Source organism: Eulemur rufifrons, chromosome 3 (assembly GCF_041146395.1).
Source record: "Eulemur rufifrons isolate Redbay chromosome 3, OSU_ERuf_1, whole genome shotgun sequence".
In the NCBI taxonomy this organism is placed as follows: domain Eukaryota; kingdom Metazoa; phylum Chordata; class Mammalia; order Primates; family Lemuridae; genus Eulemur; species Eulemur rufifrons.
The window spans coordinates 80,064,565-80,085,419 of NC_090985.1; the positions used below are offsets into that span (position 1 = coordinate 80,064,565).

The following is a 20,855-nucleotide window of genomic DNA, read 5'->3' on the forward strand; positions in this document are numbered from 1 at the left end:
TCCCTAATAGCTGTGGACCTAAACACCCTACGATCATCAACCTTCATCTATAGAGCACAGTATATCTTTTATATGTATTAATATTAATATATATGATGACAAACATTTAGAGTTTGGGAATATTTAGATGATAATATTCAATGAGTATATTTTACTTCTGAGAATATGTTTATTGATTTTATCTTCCAAGAAAATTCCAGCCCCACTTACATTAAAAATTCAGAACTTCATTTTCCACATTTGTTAAAGATAATAGCAAAGCAATATTTCTTAATCAATTTCTTAATACCATAAAACTTGTGAATACTCTGTCTTAGAAATGATTGTATTTTTCACCTGGGAAAGTGGACCTCTTAAAATACTTTAAACCATGTGACAAATTGTAAAAAAATAGCAGAGTCATTTTGGCAGCCAGATTTCCTAAATCAAATAGTGCTCATTGCAAATAGTCCTCTTGCCCTCATCTTCTGTAGACTCTTAACTGTGAGGATAATATTTTGGGATAAATTTTCTTTTCTGACTGATTTTCTTTAATAAAGGCTAACAAAGTTATTCAGTTTTGGAGAAGTAGACAGCAAGTAAATTCTGTGGTTTTCATTTGCATGAAGTCGTTCTCATTTGAACTGAAGCAACAAAGATGTGTTTTCTACGGGAAACAAAGGGGTGAATTGTGCGTAGCCCACAGTCTTTCTCATCTATGTGGTAACTAACTAATGCTAAGGGATGTCAATGATGAGAGTGTGCCAACAGAAGGAAAAACAGAAAAGAAAAAGACAGGGAACTGTTCATTTATAGGTCTGCAAAACACTAAAGGAAACGTGGATATAGTGCAGGAGAACAATGCTGTCATGGTTTTACTGTTCTACCCCACTTTGCTCAGTGGCTGACATCACTGTTAGATCAGGGCATTTTGCTCTAAGGTGAAAAGGGGCTACAGATTCATCTCAGCACAGATCTTCAAGTTGCCATTAGCAATTAATCAGAGCTGGCTTTCAAGATGAAACCTGTTTCCTGTCCATGTTACTGTGAATTATTTTGTTCATTTTATAGAAAAAGAACTTGAGAATTCCAGAAGATATGGTAGATTCAAATAGCAGGCATGTCTCCTCAAGTGGGCAGTTAGTCTTCCTAATGATATTCAGATGTGGAAACACCCACAGAATTCAATCGGCCTCAGACTAGCAAAGGAATGATTCTCTAGCTTTTTTTCAAAGAGATCACAAAGTACAGCGGAAACCCTCTTTTCTTAAATTCTAGGACTTATAATTTACTGAACTGATTAAGCAAATAAAACAGAGAATCATAAAAATGGTATATGCTTACTTAATAGCTTATTTGACTTAAGTAGATATAAATACTACTGTTTTGTTGTAAAACAAAGACCTTTTCTTTGAGCAAGAACTCCCAGGTTGGGATAGTTTACTAATTTTTTTTTTTACGTAAACCTCATTCACTGGCTTTGATTTCTAGTATTTTTTTTTTAATGGAGAAAAAAGTCAAAGCTTCCTATAAAGCAATCCGAATGCAGAAGCATTCTAGAATTTTATAATTTTTCAAAATATTTTATATATTTTAGTTGACTTGCTTTTGTTCACTTCCAATGTATTCCCCTTGGTTTTTATAGGAGAGAGAAAAATAAACTCTTTTTAACACTTATGTTGCGTTAGATTGCACAATATTTAATTAAATTGTGAAATGAAATAACAAGAACAAATGGCAATAACATGCTAGATAACAAATCTAAGTGACTTCTTATAGGTGTTTAAAGTTGGTGAGATGTGCCTACCCTGGAAACTAATTAGTATGATCCACAAAGGAAATTGAGAACGAGTTAGTCCTAGGAGTTGGCTAAATGGAGATTAGAGTTTCTCTTGTATTGATTTTAACTTGAGATAACTTGAATCTATAAATTAACTTATATTCCTCTTTATGGCCAATCCATCCTCTCTACTTCTGAAACCAATTCAATTATATTCAGAATATTTTTATTTGTTTTAATAGAAGAAGAAAATGAAGAGGAAGAAAAGAAAGAGAGGAGGTGAAAAAGAAGAAAACATGTCACATTGAAAAAAATTTGAGTTATAGTTAATTTGGGATTTTTAGTTATGCATCATAATCAAAGCAAATAGCAAGTCTTTAGCATTCCTTGTTTTCCATTTAATAGTGAGTGTGGGACAGGCGCGGTGGCTCGCACCTGTAATCCTAGCACTCTGGGAGGCTGAGGCAGGTGGATCATTTGAGCTCAGTAGTTCAAGACCAGCCTGAGCAAGAGCGAGACCCCGTCTCTACTAAAAAAAACAGAAAGAAATTATATGGACAACTAAAAATATTAATAGAAAAATTAGCCTGGCATGGTGGCGCATGCCTGTAGTCCCAGCTACTCTGGAGGCTGAGGCAGGAGGATTGCTTGAGCCCAGGAGTTTGAGGTTGCTGTGAGCTAGGCTGATGCCAGGGTACTCTAGCCTGGGCAACAGAGTGAGACTCTGTCTCAAAAAAAAAAAAAAAAATAGTGAGTGTGGAGTCTTCACAATTCAGGAAATATGTCTCTGGCACAGTTGAACAAAATAAAATTATAAAATTAAATTGCATAAACCTTGGATACATGAAACAATTATGGTGGGTTTTTTTATGTCTTTTATTTATTTATTTATTTATTTTTTGAGACAGAGTCTCACTCTGTTGCTCGGGCTAGAGTGCCGTGGCATCAGCCTAGCTCACAGCAACCTCAACAACTTCAACAACCTCCTGGGCTCAAGCAATCCTCCTGCCTCAGCCTCCCAAGTAGCTGGGACTACAGGCATGTGCCACCATGCCCAGCTAATTTTTTCTATATATATTTTTAGTTGTCCAGCTAATTTCTTTCTATTTTTAGTAAAGACGGGGTCTCGCTCTAGCTCAGGCTGGTCTCAAACTCCTGAGCTCAAACGATCCACCTGCCTCAGCCTTCCAGAGTGCTAGGATTACAGGCGTGAGCCACCGCGCCTGGTCTATGGTGTCTGCTTATATACTTCTGCATTAAAATTCAGTTATTTTCAGGAAGGGGACAGATAGATATCAGCCTTTCATTATAGCTTCAAGTACTTCTGATGGGTAAACTCATTAAAGCTACATTAGATTAAGAGTTTAAGTAGTAAAAAGAAACTATATTAATTTTATGCCCAGGTGATATAGAAACAATTATCCTTAAATAAATGAGACATATGTTACTAACCCCTACATTCAGCATAAATTTATGAATACTTTTATGTTTACTTCTAAAGGTTTAATTGGGAAAAACATCAAAAATACATGCTAATACTTAAAATAGTAATTTATAATAAGTAGTACACATTTTCTAAAGTAAAATATATAAAATAATCTTTCTCCAAAAACATAAATATATGAGATAAACTATGATCTGCTAAAAATCTCTTAACAGACATCACTTGCCAGCATCTGTTCTCTAAGCTGAACAAAATATTACTGTTATTTAGTGTAATCTCATGTTTTGTAGGCTAAGATGTACCATTTTAGCCTTATTCAGATCAAATACTCCAGAGAGAATAACATTATTTGTAGATAAAAGGTAAATTTTTAAAGTACAACTAATGATCTTGAAAAATATTTCTCTCAGAACAATCGTTCTCTAAACTGGAATGTGAAATATGATATTTAAATTTCTTCAGAGCAACATAACAAGAAAACAGCATAGTGTTTAAAGAAGACAACAACTCAATTCACTATTGATTATTCAAGGTAATAGCAGAAACATTTCTATCTTATCTGTAAGACTATTAAGCTTGTTAAATTGTGCTATACTATATGTTTGATTTAATCATTCCTTCATAGCGTGATTTAAAATAGAAAACAGGTAATAAAAATCAAGGTTATTTTCATAAAAGAATTTTCATGAAAATAATTTGGAATGCTAATACCGACATAAAAACATCTTATTTTAAAGCATAGTTAATAAAATTTATCCTCTAAACTTATTCCTTTGAGATTATTTTTCATTACCAAAAGTACTGTGTATTAATTCCAAAAGCATATCTGTAGTTTTTGTTTCCATATTCCATTTTTCAAGTATGAAGATTATACAAATATGATCATTAAAAGCTAAATGAAGGAGAGTAACAATCCAAGTCAACCTAGTGTATTTTTCAGTATAAACAAGAAACCATTAAGTGAAGAACTCTACCTAACAAAATGGTTTATAAATTCAAAGCAAAGCCACCTCTCGTTTCTCAAAAAATATCTCAATTAAAAACAAAACAAAACATTGCATTTCCTTGCCCTAACCTAACCATCATTCCTCTTTTGAAATCGAAATCTTGTCTTTTATTCTTCCTAATTTTGATGAGAAAACAAGTAACTTAAAAAATTACAAGCAAAGAAAGATAGACATTTAATTGTTCAAAACAAGTCACTAGCACTGACATTTAAAGAAGTTTGAAATTGCCTGAAATGATAGATTCTATTTTCAAAGAGTTTCGTAAATCTCTTCATAAAGTCCATATTATATATAATTTTATATAAATAAAAATCATTTTTTTCTTCTCTTTTTTTCCTTGTTCTTCAATCTGGATCTATGGAATTTCCAGCAGAATCACATTAACTCATTAAGAAATTTAAACCAAAATTAGTCCCAACATTAAAAAATTTTCATTTTTAATACTATTTCTGAACATACTTCTGTTCTAGAATTGTTGAAAATTTAAATTTAAACTGAATTTCTATGACTTTGCTTACACAGTTTTATAAATCTCCTTTAAAGAATTATAGTTACTCCATAGCTCATTTCTCAATTCATATTTTTTTCAATTCATAAAACTTATCCAAGGAACCAATTTTAAATCCTTATCACATACTAGCAGAAAATGTCATTTGATAATAAAATTTAAATAAAGTGAACAGAGATACACAAGCACCTTGAGAAATAGCTGAACTAATTTAGAAAGATGCTACTATTATTTCTAATATTTATTATTTACTTTAACTATTTGTATTTATTATATTTGCTGATTAACACAGTAGATTATTATTTAGAACTATTTATACAAATAAATGTAAAATCCAAAACTAAAGAAAAGTAAAAACTGCATCCTAATTAAATCAGTTACTGTTAGGGTAGACAAAATGAGGACTGCGCAGCTGAGAGCTAAATGTAACCAAGAAAATACTTCGAGTAAAAGCTTAGAGGTAATATAAGAAATCTGCATATATTAAACCTACCTTCAAGGTCAGTTGCCTTGTGATTCAAAACAGACTCTCCTTTCAAAAGATAAGGAGCCAATTTGTACTAAATTATTAACTGAAATATAGATTATAGTGGTAAGAAAAATAAAAAAGTGTGGATAGAAGGAGCATATTAGGATTTGACAGTCACTATTTCTGCATTTCCTTTTTACAATGGGTATTATCATTGTTGCTAGTGCAAACTCAGCAAAACTAGTCGGAGTATTTAAGATTGTGGTGGCATTTTGATACCAAAGTTGCTGCATTATGCAAAATGAAGGGAAGGAAGTTATCAGTTTGGGCCAGTACCTATTTCCAATATGTTCTGAAAAGGTATAATGTTTAAGAAAAATAGCAGCAGTTTTGCTATGCTGAGTACAATTTAGAATTGAACATTTTAAACAGATATACTGTAATGAACATAAACTTTAGCATGTGGAAGCCAAATAAATAAATAAACACCTAAATAACAGTTACAGTTTCTCCATTTAAAAATGTAATAATAGATCATATGTACAGTCATTCAGTCACGTGTTGCTTAACATTCCTCTTTAAAGCTTTTTTAGACATATAGGGAGGACAACATTTTAATGTGATACTTGATTTGGATAAAAATAAACAATATTTGGATCTCCATTTAATAAAGGTATATGGTGGGCACAACTGAAATAATAAATATTTCTTTTTGGTAAACAGTTTTTCAAAAACAGTATTGATTGGGTTTTTGGACAATATTGTAATGAAATATAGGACATGATTAAAATAATATTAACAGTAAACATATGAATATAAGATGAACTAAACATCAGGGGTAAAGCTGTAGCTTTTGTAACACAAGCCAGCATCACTCTCAGGTAAGTAATTTGGAGTTGCTTATTGCCTAACTTACATATTCGAACAGTGATTCACAAATACTGCTGCATGTCAGAATCATCTGGGGAATTTTAAAGGTTACCAAGGTCCAACATGCATCAGATACCAATTAAGTCTAAAGGGAGGAGCCAGGTTTCTTTTTAAAAAGGCTTTAGGTGATTCCAGTGTGCAGCAATCACTGCTAGGAACCACTGCTTTAAGGTGTTAAGTTCTATGAAGGCAAAGACCTTCTATTTTCTATTTATTATTATGTTTCTAGTGCCTACAACACTGGCCATAAACACTACACAAATAATTATTGAAAATGTAAATAAGATACATATGCACATAATAAACTGTGACAGAATATAGCATTTATATTGAGTACCTAAGTATATTTTATGTGTCAAGCACCTTGCTAGTCAGTCACTGGATATTTTTCTACATGAACAAATAGAGAAAATCCTTGCCCTCATAGATCTCACAATCAAGTAATCATCATAAAAATATATATAAAAGCTCGTGTTATCCATCCTCCAAGCCTTGTATGTTTGTATGTTTTCCTTTATGATTACCATCTCTTGGCAGTCTGGCTCTTGTTCAGATATTTATTCTGAACCACTAATTTAGGTCTCCATAGGGACCATATTCTCACTGAATTCTTCTAAATCTTTAAACTCAAAATCATACATTTTAGTCTTAGACCATGTACGGTCATACCACCCAGAATGTGCCCAATCTTGTTTGATCTTGGAAGCTAAGCAGGGTTGGGGCTGGTGAGTACCTGGATGGGAGAAAATGATTTAAATCTAAAGTTGCCTTTAAATATTCATTATTTTTGTTCTAATTATCATCCACCAGCTGCAGAATTTCTGCCTAAATGCAAGTTGCCTGTTCTACATGTTCTACGTATCTTTCCTTTCTCAGGCTGCTGGGTTTCCTTAGATGCATTGTTTTTTGTTTTGTTTTGATTACTCCTAGCTCTATTCACCTTCAAGTGCCATATCTGCCTACTTGAGTACGGCAAATGGAAGAGTCACACAGAAACGGAAGGCCCAGTAGCCCTGTAGGTGACAGATCAGGTACAAAGTTGACAGTTCCATTGCAAGGTGACAGGTAGAGCCTCTCTGCTTGCAGTGCCTTCAGCTACGAAGTCCAGTGCTCTGAGGATCAGGGATAGGGTAACTGAGCTTACTATAACAGCTCTCCTATTTTCCACAGAGGTCTAGAACACCAGAAGCTCTTTTAATGACAACACTTTTAGGCTAGCACAACCTCTCCTTGAGGGTGATGAGCTGGTCTAGATATCTCAACTGGACTCTGGTTCTTGCTCCAGGGCCCTCTTAAACAGGTGTCCAGGGTCACATGTAAGAGGAATAACAGCCCCTACCCACTCACGCCGTTCTGTTTTGTTCACACCTTCCTGGCCTTACTGCCAGCTGACCTCAGGGCTGTCCCTCTTGAGAAAGGTAGATGGTGGTTGTATTAAAGTTGGGAGGGGAGGGCAACAAAATTAAGGATTTGAAAATTAAATATTAAAAAAATAGTAAAAGAAGATAAATATTGTGAAGAGAAAGGTGATCCAAACTCAGAAATATTAAAAAACAATGGAAATCCTGAGTATGCCTAAATGGATTCTAGTAAAAATTAATGAAAAGAAATCCACATCTAATTTCAAATGGATCTCCCTTGAAGTTCTCTCTCACAGCATCCTTTTCTTTTTCTTTATAGTCCAATTTGTAGTTATGTAATTAATTTTGTTTATTGTCTATTGCCTACAGTAGACTAATAGGACAAATAAGCAACCCCCATCTCCACTACAGTAGAAAATGGTACCTGACCTCCACCCTCTATCTCCCAGCCTTACATTTTTAACAGGATGACGTTTCCATAAATAAAGTACAAGAAGAAGAATATATCTGCATGTAGTGTTACTGACACTCTTGCTTTTGCCTACTGCTGAGAGAAACATGAAGAAAGTAGAGGAAGACGTTTAGGCCCCTCAAGCTCCACGCCTCACTGGAGCAACATTCAAATCCAAACTTAGAGGTAACAAAATTCCCTATGAATTGTCCTGGGCAGACCCACCTGAACTCATTTTATGGCATCTGAGCTGGATCATTTTAAGACAAATTCATGTAATATATTAAAACTTAGAATTAAAAGAGTCCTTTCACAATACTGGCCTTACTCCACGAAGGACTCCATTTTTTAAACATAGAGAAAGTACAGAAAATTTATTTTACAGAAGAAAATACAGACGGCTGAAAGTGTCTTCTGTTCATTTGATGAACACAGTAATGGTGTTACAGAGTTAGATCAGGTGTTAGTAACTTTCATTTTAAAAGCAGAGGAAATACATTTCATTGAGGTTTTACATGAAGTTTAAGGCTGCAAAAAGCTAGGCTTGTATGTAAACATTCTTACACTTTCCCACGCCGTAGTTTCTCCTATATCTTAGTCTCACCTTATCTTTTGTATCTGACAAAGTACCTTAAAGCTGAAAAAGTGGCCTGAGAGCCTTGGTAGGCCCGTACTACGGCATGCTAATAGTACCAAGGTATAAATAAGATACCCAAGGACCGCTCGCATTTCTCACTTACTATGTATGCCACTCATATACTATCCTTCTTCCCAGCTTTAGGAGTGAGCAGATAAACACTACACAAAAGAACAAGTTAGACAAGGAAATTGCAAAATGCACAATTATGCCCTCTCACCTGAACAGGATTAAACATAAAGGTACTGACATCAGGTTTAAAGCCCTTATTCAAGATTTTGCAAAGAAAAAAAGTGTTGAAGTAGAAGAGTTAATTTCTCTGAACTACTAAATTCCCACTAAATAACAGAGAGCGCAAGAAGCATTTTAAAAATAAAGTTAGAAGAGGAAGTATTGAATTTTACCTATTTTACAAACAAAAGCAGAAATTCTAATATAAGGTCACTCAAAATACATTTTATAAATAAGAGTCAATCACAATAATGGAAAGATCCTATATACCAATATTTGTAAAATTTGCTTAATGTCTGCTTATAAAACAAATGTTCATGTTACCAAAACAGCTAAACAGTGCGCCAGTTTCATCAGTAAATATTAAACAAAATTATTTGAATTCAGACTGTGAATGGTATAATAAAACACAGTTACCATTTAATTAATTTTCTAATGGTCAAAATATGTTTTTATAGTTGTATTCTTGGAAACTATTAACTAGTAGTGGTATATCATAATTTTATATTTTAACTTCTTAAACACAAAACAGATATGTATTGATCTGTGTGTGTGTATATATATATATATGTGTGTGTATGTCCATTCTCATTAGCTATGGTAATTATTTTCTATACAGTCACTGTGAATACTGAATTAGCAAATGCTGAATCTCTGCTTCTAGGGAAACTAAGGGTTATGTTCCTGTGAGTCTCTGGTCACAACATTTTCACAGACCAGTCAATATATAACCTTCCTTTTGCGGGTGTTTCTGTTTAAAGACACCTATTTAATACATAGTAACATTAATATTGAACTCACAGCAACAGCACTATTAGAACTCATCCCTGAATGAAGCTTATATAACACGCATATTTTCTCTGTAAAGCAGATTGTAGCCCTCTTGCTCTGATGAACACTAGACAGCATTATGCTTGGGGACCATTTTGAACAACAAAATCGCCAAAAAAAACCCACAACAATGAGGAAAACGTGGCGCTAAATATATTGTGAAAAGGACACTTTTTTATAGTCTGAGAACTGAAACAAGAAAGGAGGGCGCTGCCTTGTTTGACTTCAGCTGGGCATCTGCGCATTGAATAACAAACTTTTCACCACTCTGCACATGCCCAGGAATGGCTACAAAAGTGCCCCAAGTATTGATTTTGGGGGTTAAAAGTCAACTCAAGCATGCAGGCAAATTCACAAATTTGGAATCTGCAAATAATGAAGATCGACTCTATATACATTATTACTAAGGTTCTAGATATGCAATAAAAAGGAAGGTATTCATTGGCCTGTGTAACATATTATTACATTTAGAGTCAAAGAAACCTTTATGAGAATTGCAAAAACCTTTTAAATACACATATTTAATTTTTTTAAATTTGTTGAGATATTAGGAACCTTAAAAAAGTTATGTGAATATATTTTTGTGAGTAGTACTTGGATTTTAAATGTAAAGAAAACTTGGTATATATTAACAAATTCATTTCCTTTTAGGTTTGTCCATTTTTTATTGAACTAACCTTCAAAAGTGTACAAGTTACTTGGTTTGATACAAATAAGGACTTTTCACTTTCAGGACCCTCAAAGTTAAAACTCTATATCTCAATCTGTAATTAAAAAGAAACAAAAAACCTCAGCCAGTAATATCACTGCGATACTGGATTGTGACGGTAAATGGAATGTGTGTTCAGCCAGTTACACCCACATTCATTAGGGCAATTTAATTTTTCAATGATAACTATGCATTTTGATAGCAGGTATCATATTCTTTCAACTATTTTCCCTTCGGTTATGGTAGAAAGGAAGAAAGAAAGAGAGCAGGGGAGAAGGAGGGGAGGAGGGAGAAGGAAGAAATAAAGGGAGAGAAAGAGAAAAAAAGCAACTTAAGTCATAAATATGTGGACTTCTGGAAAAGTGTAAGTAAGCCATAAATATGTAGAATTTAAATAAATTCAATATGCATTTGTATCAAAATGCTATTGGTAAAAAATAATTATAAGTTTAGAGCATACCAGAATAATTTTCATGATATTACTACTATTTTCGAAATAGAGATGAGTAAAAATTAATGCCAAGAGAAAAAAGCTGTTTGCGGTTGCTTATCTAGTTTTTGTAAGGTCTGACGCTTATGAAATTTTGAGGGGCCTCTTGAAAAGAAAGGAATTATGAGAAACACATTTGTAGACTTGAGACTTAGAAGGGGCTTTGAAATTTCACCTGATGGCCCTGAAATTTCAGAGTCATAGCTTCATTTGAAATCTCTCTTCAACCTACCAAATACAATAACTGCTTTTATTTAAAATAATATTATCCTGATTCATCTTCTACCTTTGTGGCAACTCCCTTTTTATCCCACTTCCTCGTACACTTCATAAACACAGACATTCTCCAATGTTCATTGATGCGTTTGCTGCTATTCTCTTTTCCTACGGAATCCCAGGCATTTAAATTTACCATCACTACTTAGAAATATGATTTCAAATTTTTATTACAGAGATGACACCATTGCAAAATGTAATTTTATATCCTCAGTTGTTGATGAATCTTCTTTTCCCTAGAATGCTTTTCTGTCACCTACAGTAAAACTTGGTCACAATAATTTAAGTGCAGATCAAAAAATTCAATCTTGTTACTATGAGGTTTATAAAATATCACAGGTGAGCCTATGGAACCAGCTGGCTGAGAGGTGAGTTGTCAGGTGGCGCAATCCAACTCTTTCCAGGTCTCAGAGGTGGTTTGGACAGGGTAACGATTGCTCATTAAGACTGAAATATTAATGGAAAAGATTCTGGAAGGTGTGATTGGTTAGAACTGTCAAGACAATGACAACTGTTTGTCTCATTATTTTCCAGGGTTAACTGCTATGACCTCACGTGTCCTCTCACCTTCCTTTACACTTTGAGAATGGGGGGTATGGAAAGGATGGGAGCCAACTTCCCTAAAGTGTCATTGTGCCCAAACTATAAAACATGTTATTACAAGTTCCATTATACATACACACACACACACACACATGTATATAACACACACACACACGTATATAACACACACACACATGTATATGTATAAACTGGAACTGATTTACTCACTGTAAATGCAAAAGCTTTTCTTTCTGCTTCCCTAATTTTACCTTAGTATAATTATTATTCTAAGAACCCACATATTGTATATGCACGTGTAATCTTAACAAATATAGCAAATTCTATCTACTTTAATCTTCTCATCAATTCAATAACCAAGTCATGTTGATTCATCTAGATAACTTTTTACTTATTTAGCTCTATTCATTCCTACAGTTTTCCTAAGTCAAGATGAAGTTACTTCTTGTGTAGGGCATTGCAACAACCTTTCAATATATTTGCTTCTATCCTCTCCCTCATCCATTTCATCCTGTGTACTATATACAGGATATTGTTCTTAATATATTTGCTTTACAAGGTCATCATTCTGATAAAAAAATTAATGACTACTACAATATCAAAAGCATGTAACATATGGTCACAAAAATGCAAGGTATGTTTTCAAAACTATTATTATACAATATTCAATGATGGAATATTTCTCAAGACATTTAATTTTTTTTTTTTTGGTCAGACCTCTGGCTGATCTCAAAACAAGGACAGGAAAACAATTGTAGAATGTTTTGAACTGTTGGCTAAAGTTTCCTTTTATATGTCTCCCAAAGTCACGGCCATTCCTTCCAGAGCTGTAAGTTTGCATAGCCATTCATATACCTAATAGGATACTATGCATATAATATTTATATCATACATTTTTATTTAATGAATGTATTAATAAGAAGTCAAACCACGTGCAATGTATGTCCAGTATAGGCCTTTAAAAAGGTATTTATATCTCTGTGCTGAAATCCAAATCTGTGAATACATACGCATTTACAGTTATAAAATTTATCAAGTTACATGCTGATGACGTATGCACGTTTGTGTATCTATATCATAACTCAGTAATACTTCAATAAATAGCTTAAAAAATTTACCTGCTGTGAGACTGTATCTTAAGGAAGTGTCACTATTTTTAGCAATTTAAGGTAGCCCCATATGAAATGTCTTTTATTAAATGTTTTCATTGTACTCCACATATTATTACATTATGTATATTCTTTGATAAAGAAGTAACAATTACTGATACTTCTATAAAAAGTATAGAAGACCAAATATACAGAATTATTTGTTTCTGGTCAGTTATAATCAGTAAGTATTAATGTAATGCCTTGGTCCTTTTTATAAATTTAATGTTCTCTTTAGTTTTATGGGCTTTGGAGAAGTTTTTTAAAACTTCATTGTATCTCTTTACCTTAAAAAATGTTCCATAGTTCATTCACTAGTCACACTTGAATGCTTAGATAGCACTATTGTACATACCAGTTTCCCCCTACATTAAACATACTCACACTAGGAAGACTCACATAGCTACTTGTCTTTATTTATTGTTCATCACTAGGGTCTGAAATATTGGAACAATTAGTTTATTATGTATCTAGGACTTGGGAAAGCAGAAAATGAAATAAATGATTAGAATTTTTTCCATAAGAAGAAGCCATTGCAGTAGTGGAACCTAAGGGCTACTTAGGAGCCTATGAAATGAATAGAAATGTAATGTTCAAACAGCTTGATTTTAGAAGGATGAATAAATAGTATCTGAGAGAAGGATTAGGAAGAAGAAAGTCATCATTCTGTGTATTTGAGGATGTTACTATTTTTTGCATCATTTACGTAGAGTTGGGATTCAAAAGAGGTCTTTCTGATTGCAAAGGCTGTGCTTTCTAAATGCCATCTTTTTTGAGGTATGCTTCAATTCACCTCGTCAAACTATTTAAAGTAATCAGTCTCCAGTGGAAGCATTTCCATGATGTAGATATGCTATAATTCCAGCTTTATATTGATTAATATACAATATCTACCACTCTACCAAAATTTAGGTGTTAGAGAAATCATCAGGCTACATCAGTGGTTCTAGCAGTGGGGAGACAGTTTTGGCTGTGATAACTGAGAGAGAGGGATGCTACTGCATCTAGTGTGTACAGGCCAGGGATGGTGTGAACGCCTTACAATGACAGAGTAGTTACTCACAATAAAAAATGACCTAGGTCAAGTGTCAATAATGTTTAGATGGAGACACCTTGACTTACAGTGTAGTAGAACCACTCATGTGTCCTTGGGCAAGATATACAACATATTTTAAATGAGATGATAATGATGTGTTTCAGTGTTTGAAAATTACAAGAATGGACTGTGATAATATGCTTGAGCCTTTTGAACATTATAAAGAATTGTTTAATTTATCATGTTATTACCATTATAAAATAAATATTTATGTAAATATATTCTAGTATATTCCAAGCTATATAGATATTGACACTTTTATATATATATATATATATACACACACACACACATATATACACACACACATGTATGTACATATCTCCTAATAATCTCAGTCTCTTCACAGTCAGACAGTAGTATGCATATGAACAATATTTGTTTAATGAATGAACTAATGCACTGGCATAACAATTATGATTCCTGGGCAGAATCTTCTACATAGAAGTTTAACGAATATAGCTTTTTTCTTTTATTGAAAAAAGTTTTGTAGCCTCCAAAGTTAATTTTAATAACTTAGTACAGATGCTCATTGACTTACCATGGGGTTATGTCCCCATAAACCCATCATAAGTTAAAAACATTGTAAATCAAAAGCACTTTTTGAATGTAACCGCATCGTAAGTCAAAGAGCATACGGAATGCATATTGCTTTTGCAGCTTAAACTATTGTATTTAAAGACCAGAGAGAACACTAATACACTGCTGGTGGGACTGCAAACTAGTGCAACCCCTGTGGAAAGCATTATGGAGGTATCTTAAACAGATTCAAGTAGACCTGCCATTTGACCCAGCAATCCCATTACTGGGCATATACCCAAAGGAAAAAAGGTCATTCTTTAACAAAGACACATGTACCCGAATGTTTATAGCAGCACAATTCACAATAGCAAAGATGTGGAAACAACCCAAATGCCCATCAATACATGATTGGATTAGTAAGCTGTGGTATATGTATACCATGGAATATTACTCAGCTATAAGGAATGATGAAGATACGACATCTCTATGGTTCTCCTGGAGAGAGTTGGAACCCATTATATTAAGTGAAGTATCCCAAGAATGGAAAAACAAGCATCACATGTACTCACCAGAAAATTGGTTTCCCTGATCATCACCTAAATACAAATCTGGGAACGACACCAATTGGACATCAGACTGAGGTGGGGGGTGGGGGAGGGGATGGGGTATGCCTACACAATGAGTGCATTGCGCACCGTTTGGGGAGTGGTAACACTTGAAGGTGCTGACTCGGGAAAGGGGGGGGGGGGGTGGGGAAAAAAAAAAATCTTAAAAAGAAAAAAAAAAAAGAAAAATAAAGACCAGAGAGTCTACGATGAGATTCAAAATGAAACAATATATGAATATATCAAGTAAAAGATGATACCAAATTAGTTTTATGTAGTAAGAAAACACATTTATCTCTAATCATAGGCTTTGACAGGCTAAAACTTTCAGAACCAGAGTTCAAGACTATTAGAACATTAACATACATCTAAATCCTAGAACAAGTAATAAAATTACTAACTAAATTGGAGCAATGACCACCATTACCTAATGACTGGGGGGAAAATTAATCATTAATTTACTCTTCCTTCTTATTATACCTAAAGTAAATAAATATTGATATTATAAATATTATCAATAGATTTTCAGATGTATTATTAATATATATGTATGTGTATATATATCATACATACATAGTTCTGCACAGCTGTTACCAAGCAAATAATTTATTTTGGGGGCTCTTTAAAATATCTGTTTCCTTCATTTTTCCTCAAAAAATATATCCCACTGTCTTCTCTTAACTAGGGAATTTTAGCTGTAAGCTCTACTACCTCAACGTATTCATTTTCCTCTGAGTCTATCCATGAAAACTTAAGAAATATTTGTTATTTCAACAGTTTTAAGCCTGACCTGATAATCTACAGATCTTTATTCTTTTATTTATCCTAATATTATTTATTATTTGTTCTTTTGCTATTTTTCATTAAAAAATATCCAAGTGTAAAATACTTTATTTATATTATATACTGATGGAGATAATACTTTATTGAGAATTGGACAACAGGCCAGGTGTGGTGGCTCACACCTGCAATCCTAGCACTCTGGGAGGATGAAGGCAGAGGATTGCTCGAGCTCAGGAGTTCAAGACCATCCTGAGCAATAGCAAGACCCCCTCTCTACTAAAAATAGAAAAATTAGCCAGGTGTGGTGGCTTGTGCCTATAGTCGCAGCTACTTGGGAGGCTGAGGCAGGAGGATCATTTTAGCCCAGGAGTTTGAGGTTGCTGTGAGCTATGATGACACCACTGCACTCTACCCAGGGCAACAGAGAAAGAGACTTTGTCTCAAAAAAAAAAAAAAAAAAAAAAAAATATGTTCTTATTGAGTTGAAATTCTATGGTTAGTGTATTAGTCACAAAAGTTAAAAATTTACCTAGTTTAATAAGTAAAACAATATGTATGTACAGAAAAAGGCTAAAAAATGGGATCAGGATGAATGAGAAGGTCATCAATCAATAAGAAGGCAAGGAATAATTTTGAAAAGAAGAATAAACAAATCACAAAATAAAATGACATACATATCAGCAATCATTTTAAATTGTTGCTTGCCATTAAAAAAACTGATAAATTTTCTAAAACAACAGAAAGAACAGTAATAAAACCCTGCTTTATACTGTGTAAAAAATGAAACCCTATCATAAAAAAATTGAAAGTAAAATGATAGAAAAAAATGTAGTAGGGCAACACATACAGAAAAGAGAGTTGTGTTAATATCAGACAAAGAGAATTCGAGACAATAAAAAAGCACTATGAAAGAGAAAAAGAATCACTATGTAATGGTAAAATACAACTCAATAGGAAGATGTAAAACTACTAAGCTTATTTATAGCTAATGGTATAGATGAGAAATATATAAAGCAAAAATAAGTATAACTATTAATAGAAAAAATGACAACTCCCTTTAATTGAAATATTTTATGCATATGTTTGTAATTGATAGATAAAAGAGGAAAAAATAACAGACTAATAGAATGGACATATACGGAGGTCATCATCCAACAATTATAAAGTAATTTTTTGTTAATTATTCATGAAAATTGGCAAAAATTGACCATACAAAAGGTTTCCACCTAATAATGAAAAAAGATATTATTTAGGTCATATTCTCTGAACAAAATGTAATAAAATCAGAATTCAAAAACATAAAAATAATTGTAAAAAGACTACTTGTTTTCAAAAATTAGAAACAATTCCAAACTCATGAACTGAATTAGCTATTTTAAAGCAAAGTACAGAAAAAAATCTACTTGGGCATGAAACTATGCTACAGTCAGAGGAAAATTTAGAGCCTCAAATCCAATTTAAAAAGTGAGAGAACAAGCAACAGGGAAAAATAAAATAGGTGTAAAATAGTGGAAAGAAGTATCAATTATTGAAATTAAAAAGCAAAGTTTAAATAAAAAGGTTCAACAAAGTCAAATTTGTTTTTTGAGAAGATAATAAATTGGCAACAAGCAACTGGCAAGTCTTACCAAGAAAAAAAGAGAAATGACACAAAGGATATTAGAAATTAAAAAGAAAACATAGAAATGATAGCAGATATTTAAATAATACTATGTAAACATTATGAACAATTTGATGACAATGAGTAGAAAACCTAGACAATATGAGCATTTTTCTAAACATAGGAGGTCTGTCTGGAAAGTATCCATCCATGTAATATGACAATAGAGATATTTATTGAAGAAGGTACAAGATACAACAAACATTGTACATAGGACAAAGATGCCTCAGTCCCCTTCAAAGTAGGCACCTTGGAACCTCACACAGTTCTCCCAGCATCTCTTAACCTAACCCATACGTGTTCAACATTCTGAGGCGATCTGCTTGGTGCAGGCCTTCCAGAACGTGGGATCACTTTCAACAGATTCTTGACCATCTTTGAAGCATTTGCGCCACACTTTTGAGTTACATTCATTGCATCATCCCTGAAAGCCTTCTGAATCTTCCGAAAAATTTCTGCAGAGAAAGCCCTCTGAATCATCTGACTAGTTTCCACGCGGAAGAATGTTCAAGCTTAATGCAAAATTTGATGCAGATTAGTTGCGCTACTTGCTCAGTCATTTTGAATACCAGGGCCACACAGTACACATGCTCACTCAAGGGCATCTAGCGCCCCACTGACTAGTACAATGTAGTCGTCATTGTTCACCCATGCCCATTATACTCCACTCGCCTTGGCTACTAGGTTATGTTGATGTTGCACAAACTGTTCTTGTTATATTAACAATGGCTGGATACTTTCTGGACAGATCTTGTATTGAACACACTTGATCAGAAGAAATAGAAAATCTGAATGAAGCCATCACTACTTTAAAAACTATGTCTGCTCATTAAATCTACCCAATAACAAAACTCCAGGCTCAAGAAATTTTATAAGTAAACTATGTCAGACATTCAAAAAACACATAAACTCATATACACTTTTAGAACATAAACCAAACTTCTATACTAGGATATTCTTAATGCCAATATCAAGCAATGACAATCTAGAACAGGGGTCCCCAATCTATAGTGAGTTATATAATTATTTCATTATATATTACAATGTAATAATAATGGATATAAAGTGCACAAAAAATATGTGCTTGAATAATCCCAAAACCATCTCCACCCCCACCCGTGCTCCATGTAAAAATTGTCTTCCATGAAAACGGTTCCTGGTGCCAAAAAGGTTGGTGACTGCTGATATGAAAGATACAAATTCTTAAATAAAAATTAGTAAATTAAATCCAGCAATGTATAAAAATGTAATACAACATGACGAAGTGGGATATATTGTAGGAATGTGACAATAGCTTAATATTTGGTAATCTATTCATGTAATTCACTACATTAAAATATTAAAATAATAAAGATATTAAGCTAAAGTCATGTGTCAATATTCAGTATCCACTCACAATGAAAATTTTTTGCAAACTACAAATAAAAGTGAACTTCTTTAATATGAACTTACACCAAACATTATTCTTTATAGTTAGGCATTGGCAGAATTGCCTTTAACGTCATGAAAGAGACATGATGGCTATGATCTTTGCTTTTATTTAAAATTTTGCTAGAGGCCCTAATTAAGAGTGAAATATAAAAACAAATAAATTCTTAAAAACATAAAGATTGGAAAACTTTCATTATCTTCAATGTAACTGTCCAATAGAAAACACTAAAGAACTTACAAATATATTATTAGTATTAACAAAATCATTCAACAAATTCACTGGATATGAACTCAAAGAACAATTATCTATTATATTCCTCTGCACCAACAATAACCTAACAAGAAAATAATGATATTTGTAAGGAAAAAAAAAAAACAACCCTCCATGCACCAAAGAAAGAAAAATGGCAGAGTACTTAGGAATAATGAAGAACATTACAAAACTTTATTGAAATTCATTAAAGTCAGTCTAAATACATGGAGACATACACCATGTGCATGGATGTCAGCACGACTCAAGTTAATCTACAACTTTAGTTCAACTTTGACCCACAGTCAGTGGTGTTTTAATTGTATTTTAACAAGTGATTCTATGATAGATGTAAAGAGGAAAAAAGACTAAGAAAGCCATGAAAATTCTGAAGTTGGAAGGACTTCTCAATTAGATATTAAAGCATATGTGCATGTTATAAAAGGAGTGTGGCATTGTTACAGGGATGTAAGTAGAACAGAATAAAGAGCTCAAAATAGAGCTATGTCTGGACAAAAAGTTGCTATCTGGATGGCATTCCAGACCAATGGGTAAATGATGAATTATTTATTCCTGATTGATTATACATATAGAAATCATATAATAAAATCCCCAAAACAAATATACTTAACTTGATGACTTAAGTGTAAAAAGCAAACCCTTTAGAAAGAATAATAACCAATAATATTAAATATATTTATTGTCTCAGAACAGGAAAAGGAATCATCATAAAAGATGCAAAAAGCACCAGCTACACAGAAAATATTGACACATCTGATTATATTAAATAAAAAAAACTTTTGTGCACCAAAATACACCATAAGCAAAATAAAAAAGACAAGATGATAACTGGATGAAATTTGATACGATTGAGAAATATGGAAAAATACCATGACAAAAAATTGATTTTTCATTACATAAAATTCAACTATATAAAAAGTATATATATAGATATATACCTGTGTACAGTCATGAGTCCCTTACCAAAAGGGATACATTCTGAGAAATGCATTGTTAGGTGACTTCATTGTTGTGCAGACACCATAGAGAGTGTACTCACACCAACTAGATGGTCTAGCCTACTATACACCTAGGTTATATGGTATAGCCTATTGTTCCTAGGCTACAAACCTGTACAGCATGTTACCATACTGACTACTAGAGTTAATAATAACACAATAGGTAAGCATTTGTGTATCTAAACATATTTAAATATAGAAAAAGTATATAAAAATACATTATGAAAATTTAAAAATGGTACAGTTGTATAGGGCACTTACCATGAGTGGAGGTTGCAAGAACTGGGCTCTGAGCGAGTGTTGAGTGAATGTAAAGTCCCAGTACATTACTATACACTACTGCAGGCTTTATAAATACTAGTACACTTAGATTACAATTAATTTTTTTAAAACATTTTTCTTCAATAATAAATTAACCTTAATTACTGTACTTTTTAACTTGATAGACTGTTTAAATTTGTAAAATTTCAACTCTTATAATAACGCAGCTCAAAACACAAACACATGGTGCAGCTGTAAAAAAATTTTTTTCTTTACATCCTTATTCTATAAACTTCTTTCTATTTGTAAAATTTATTTTAATTTTTTTTACTTGCTTAACTTGTTTGTTAAGAATTGAGACACAAACACACATGTTATCCTAAGCCTACACAGGGTCACGATTGGAAGGACTTCCA

General features: G+C 33.0%; 1 protein-coding gene across 1 annotated transcript in view; it reads right to left on the reverse strand.

Moving 5' to 3' along the window:
• Positions 1-20,855, reverse strand: part of HNF4G (hepatocyte nuclear factor 4 gamma) — a 126,570-nt gene that overhangs the window by 23,399 nt on the left and 82,316 nt on the right. The window lies entirely within an intron of this gene.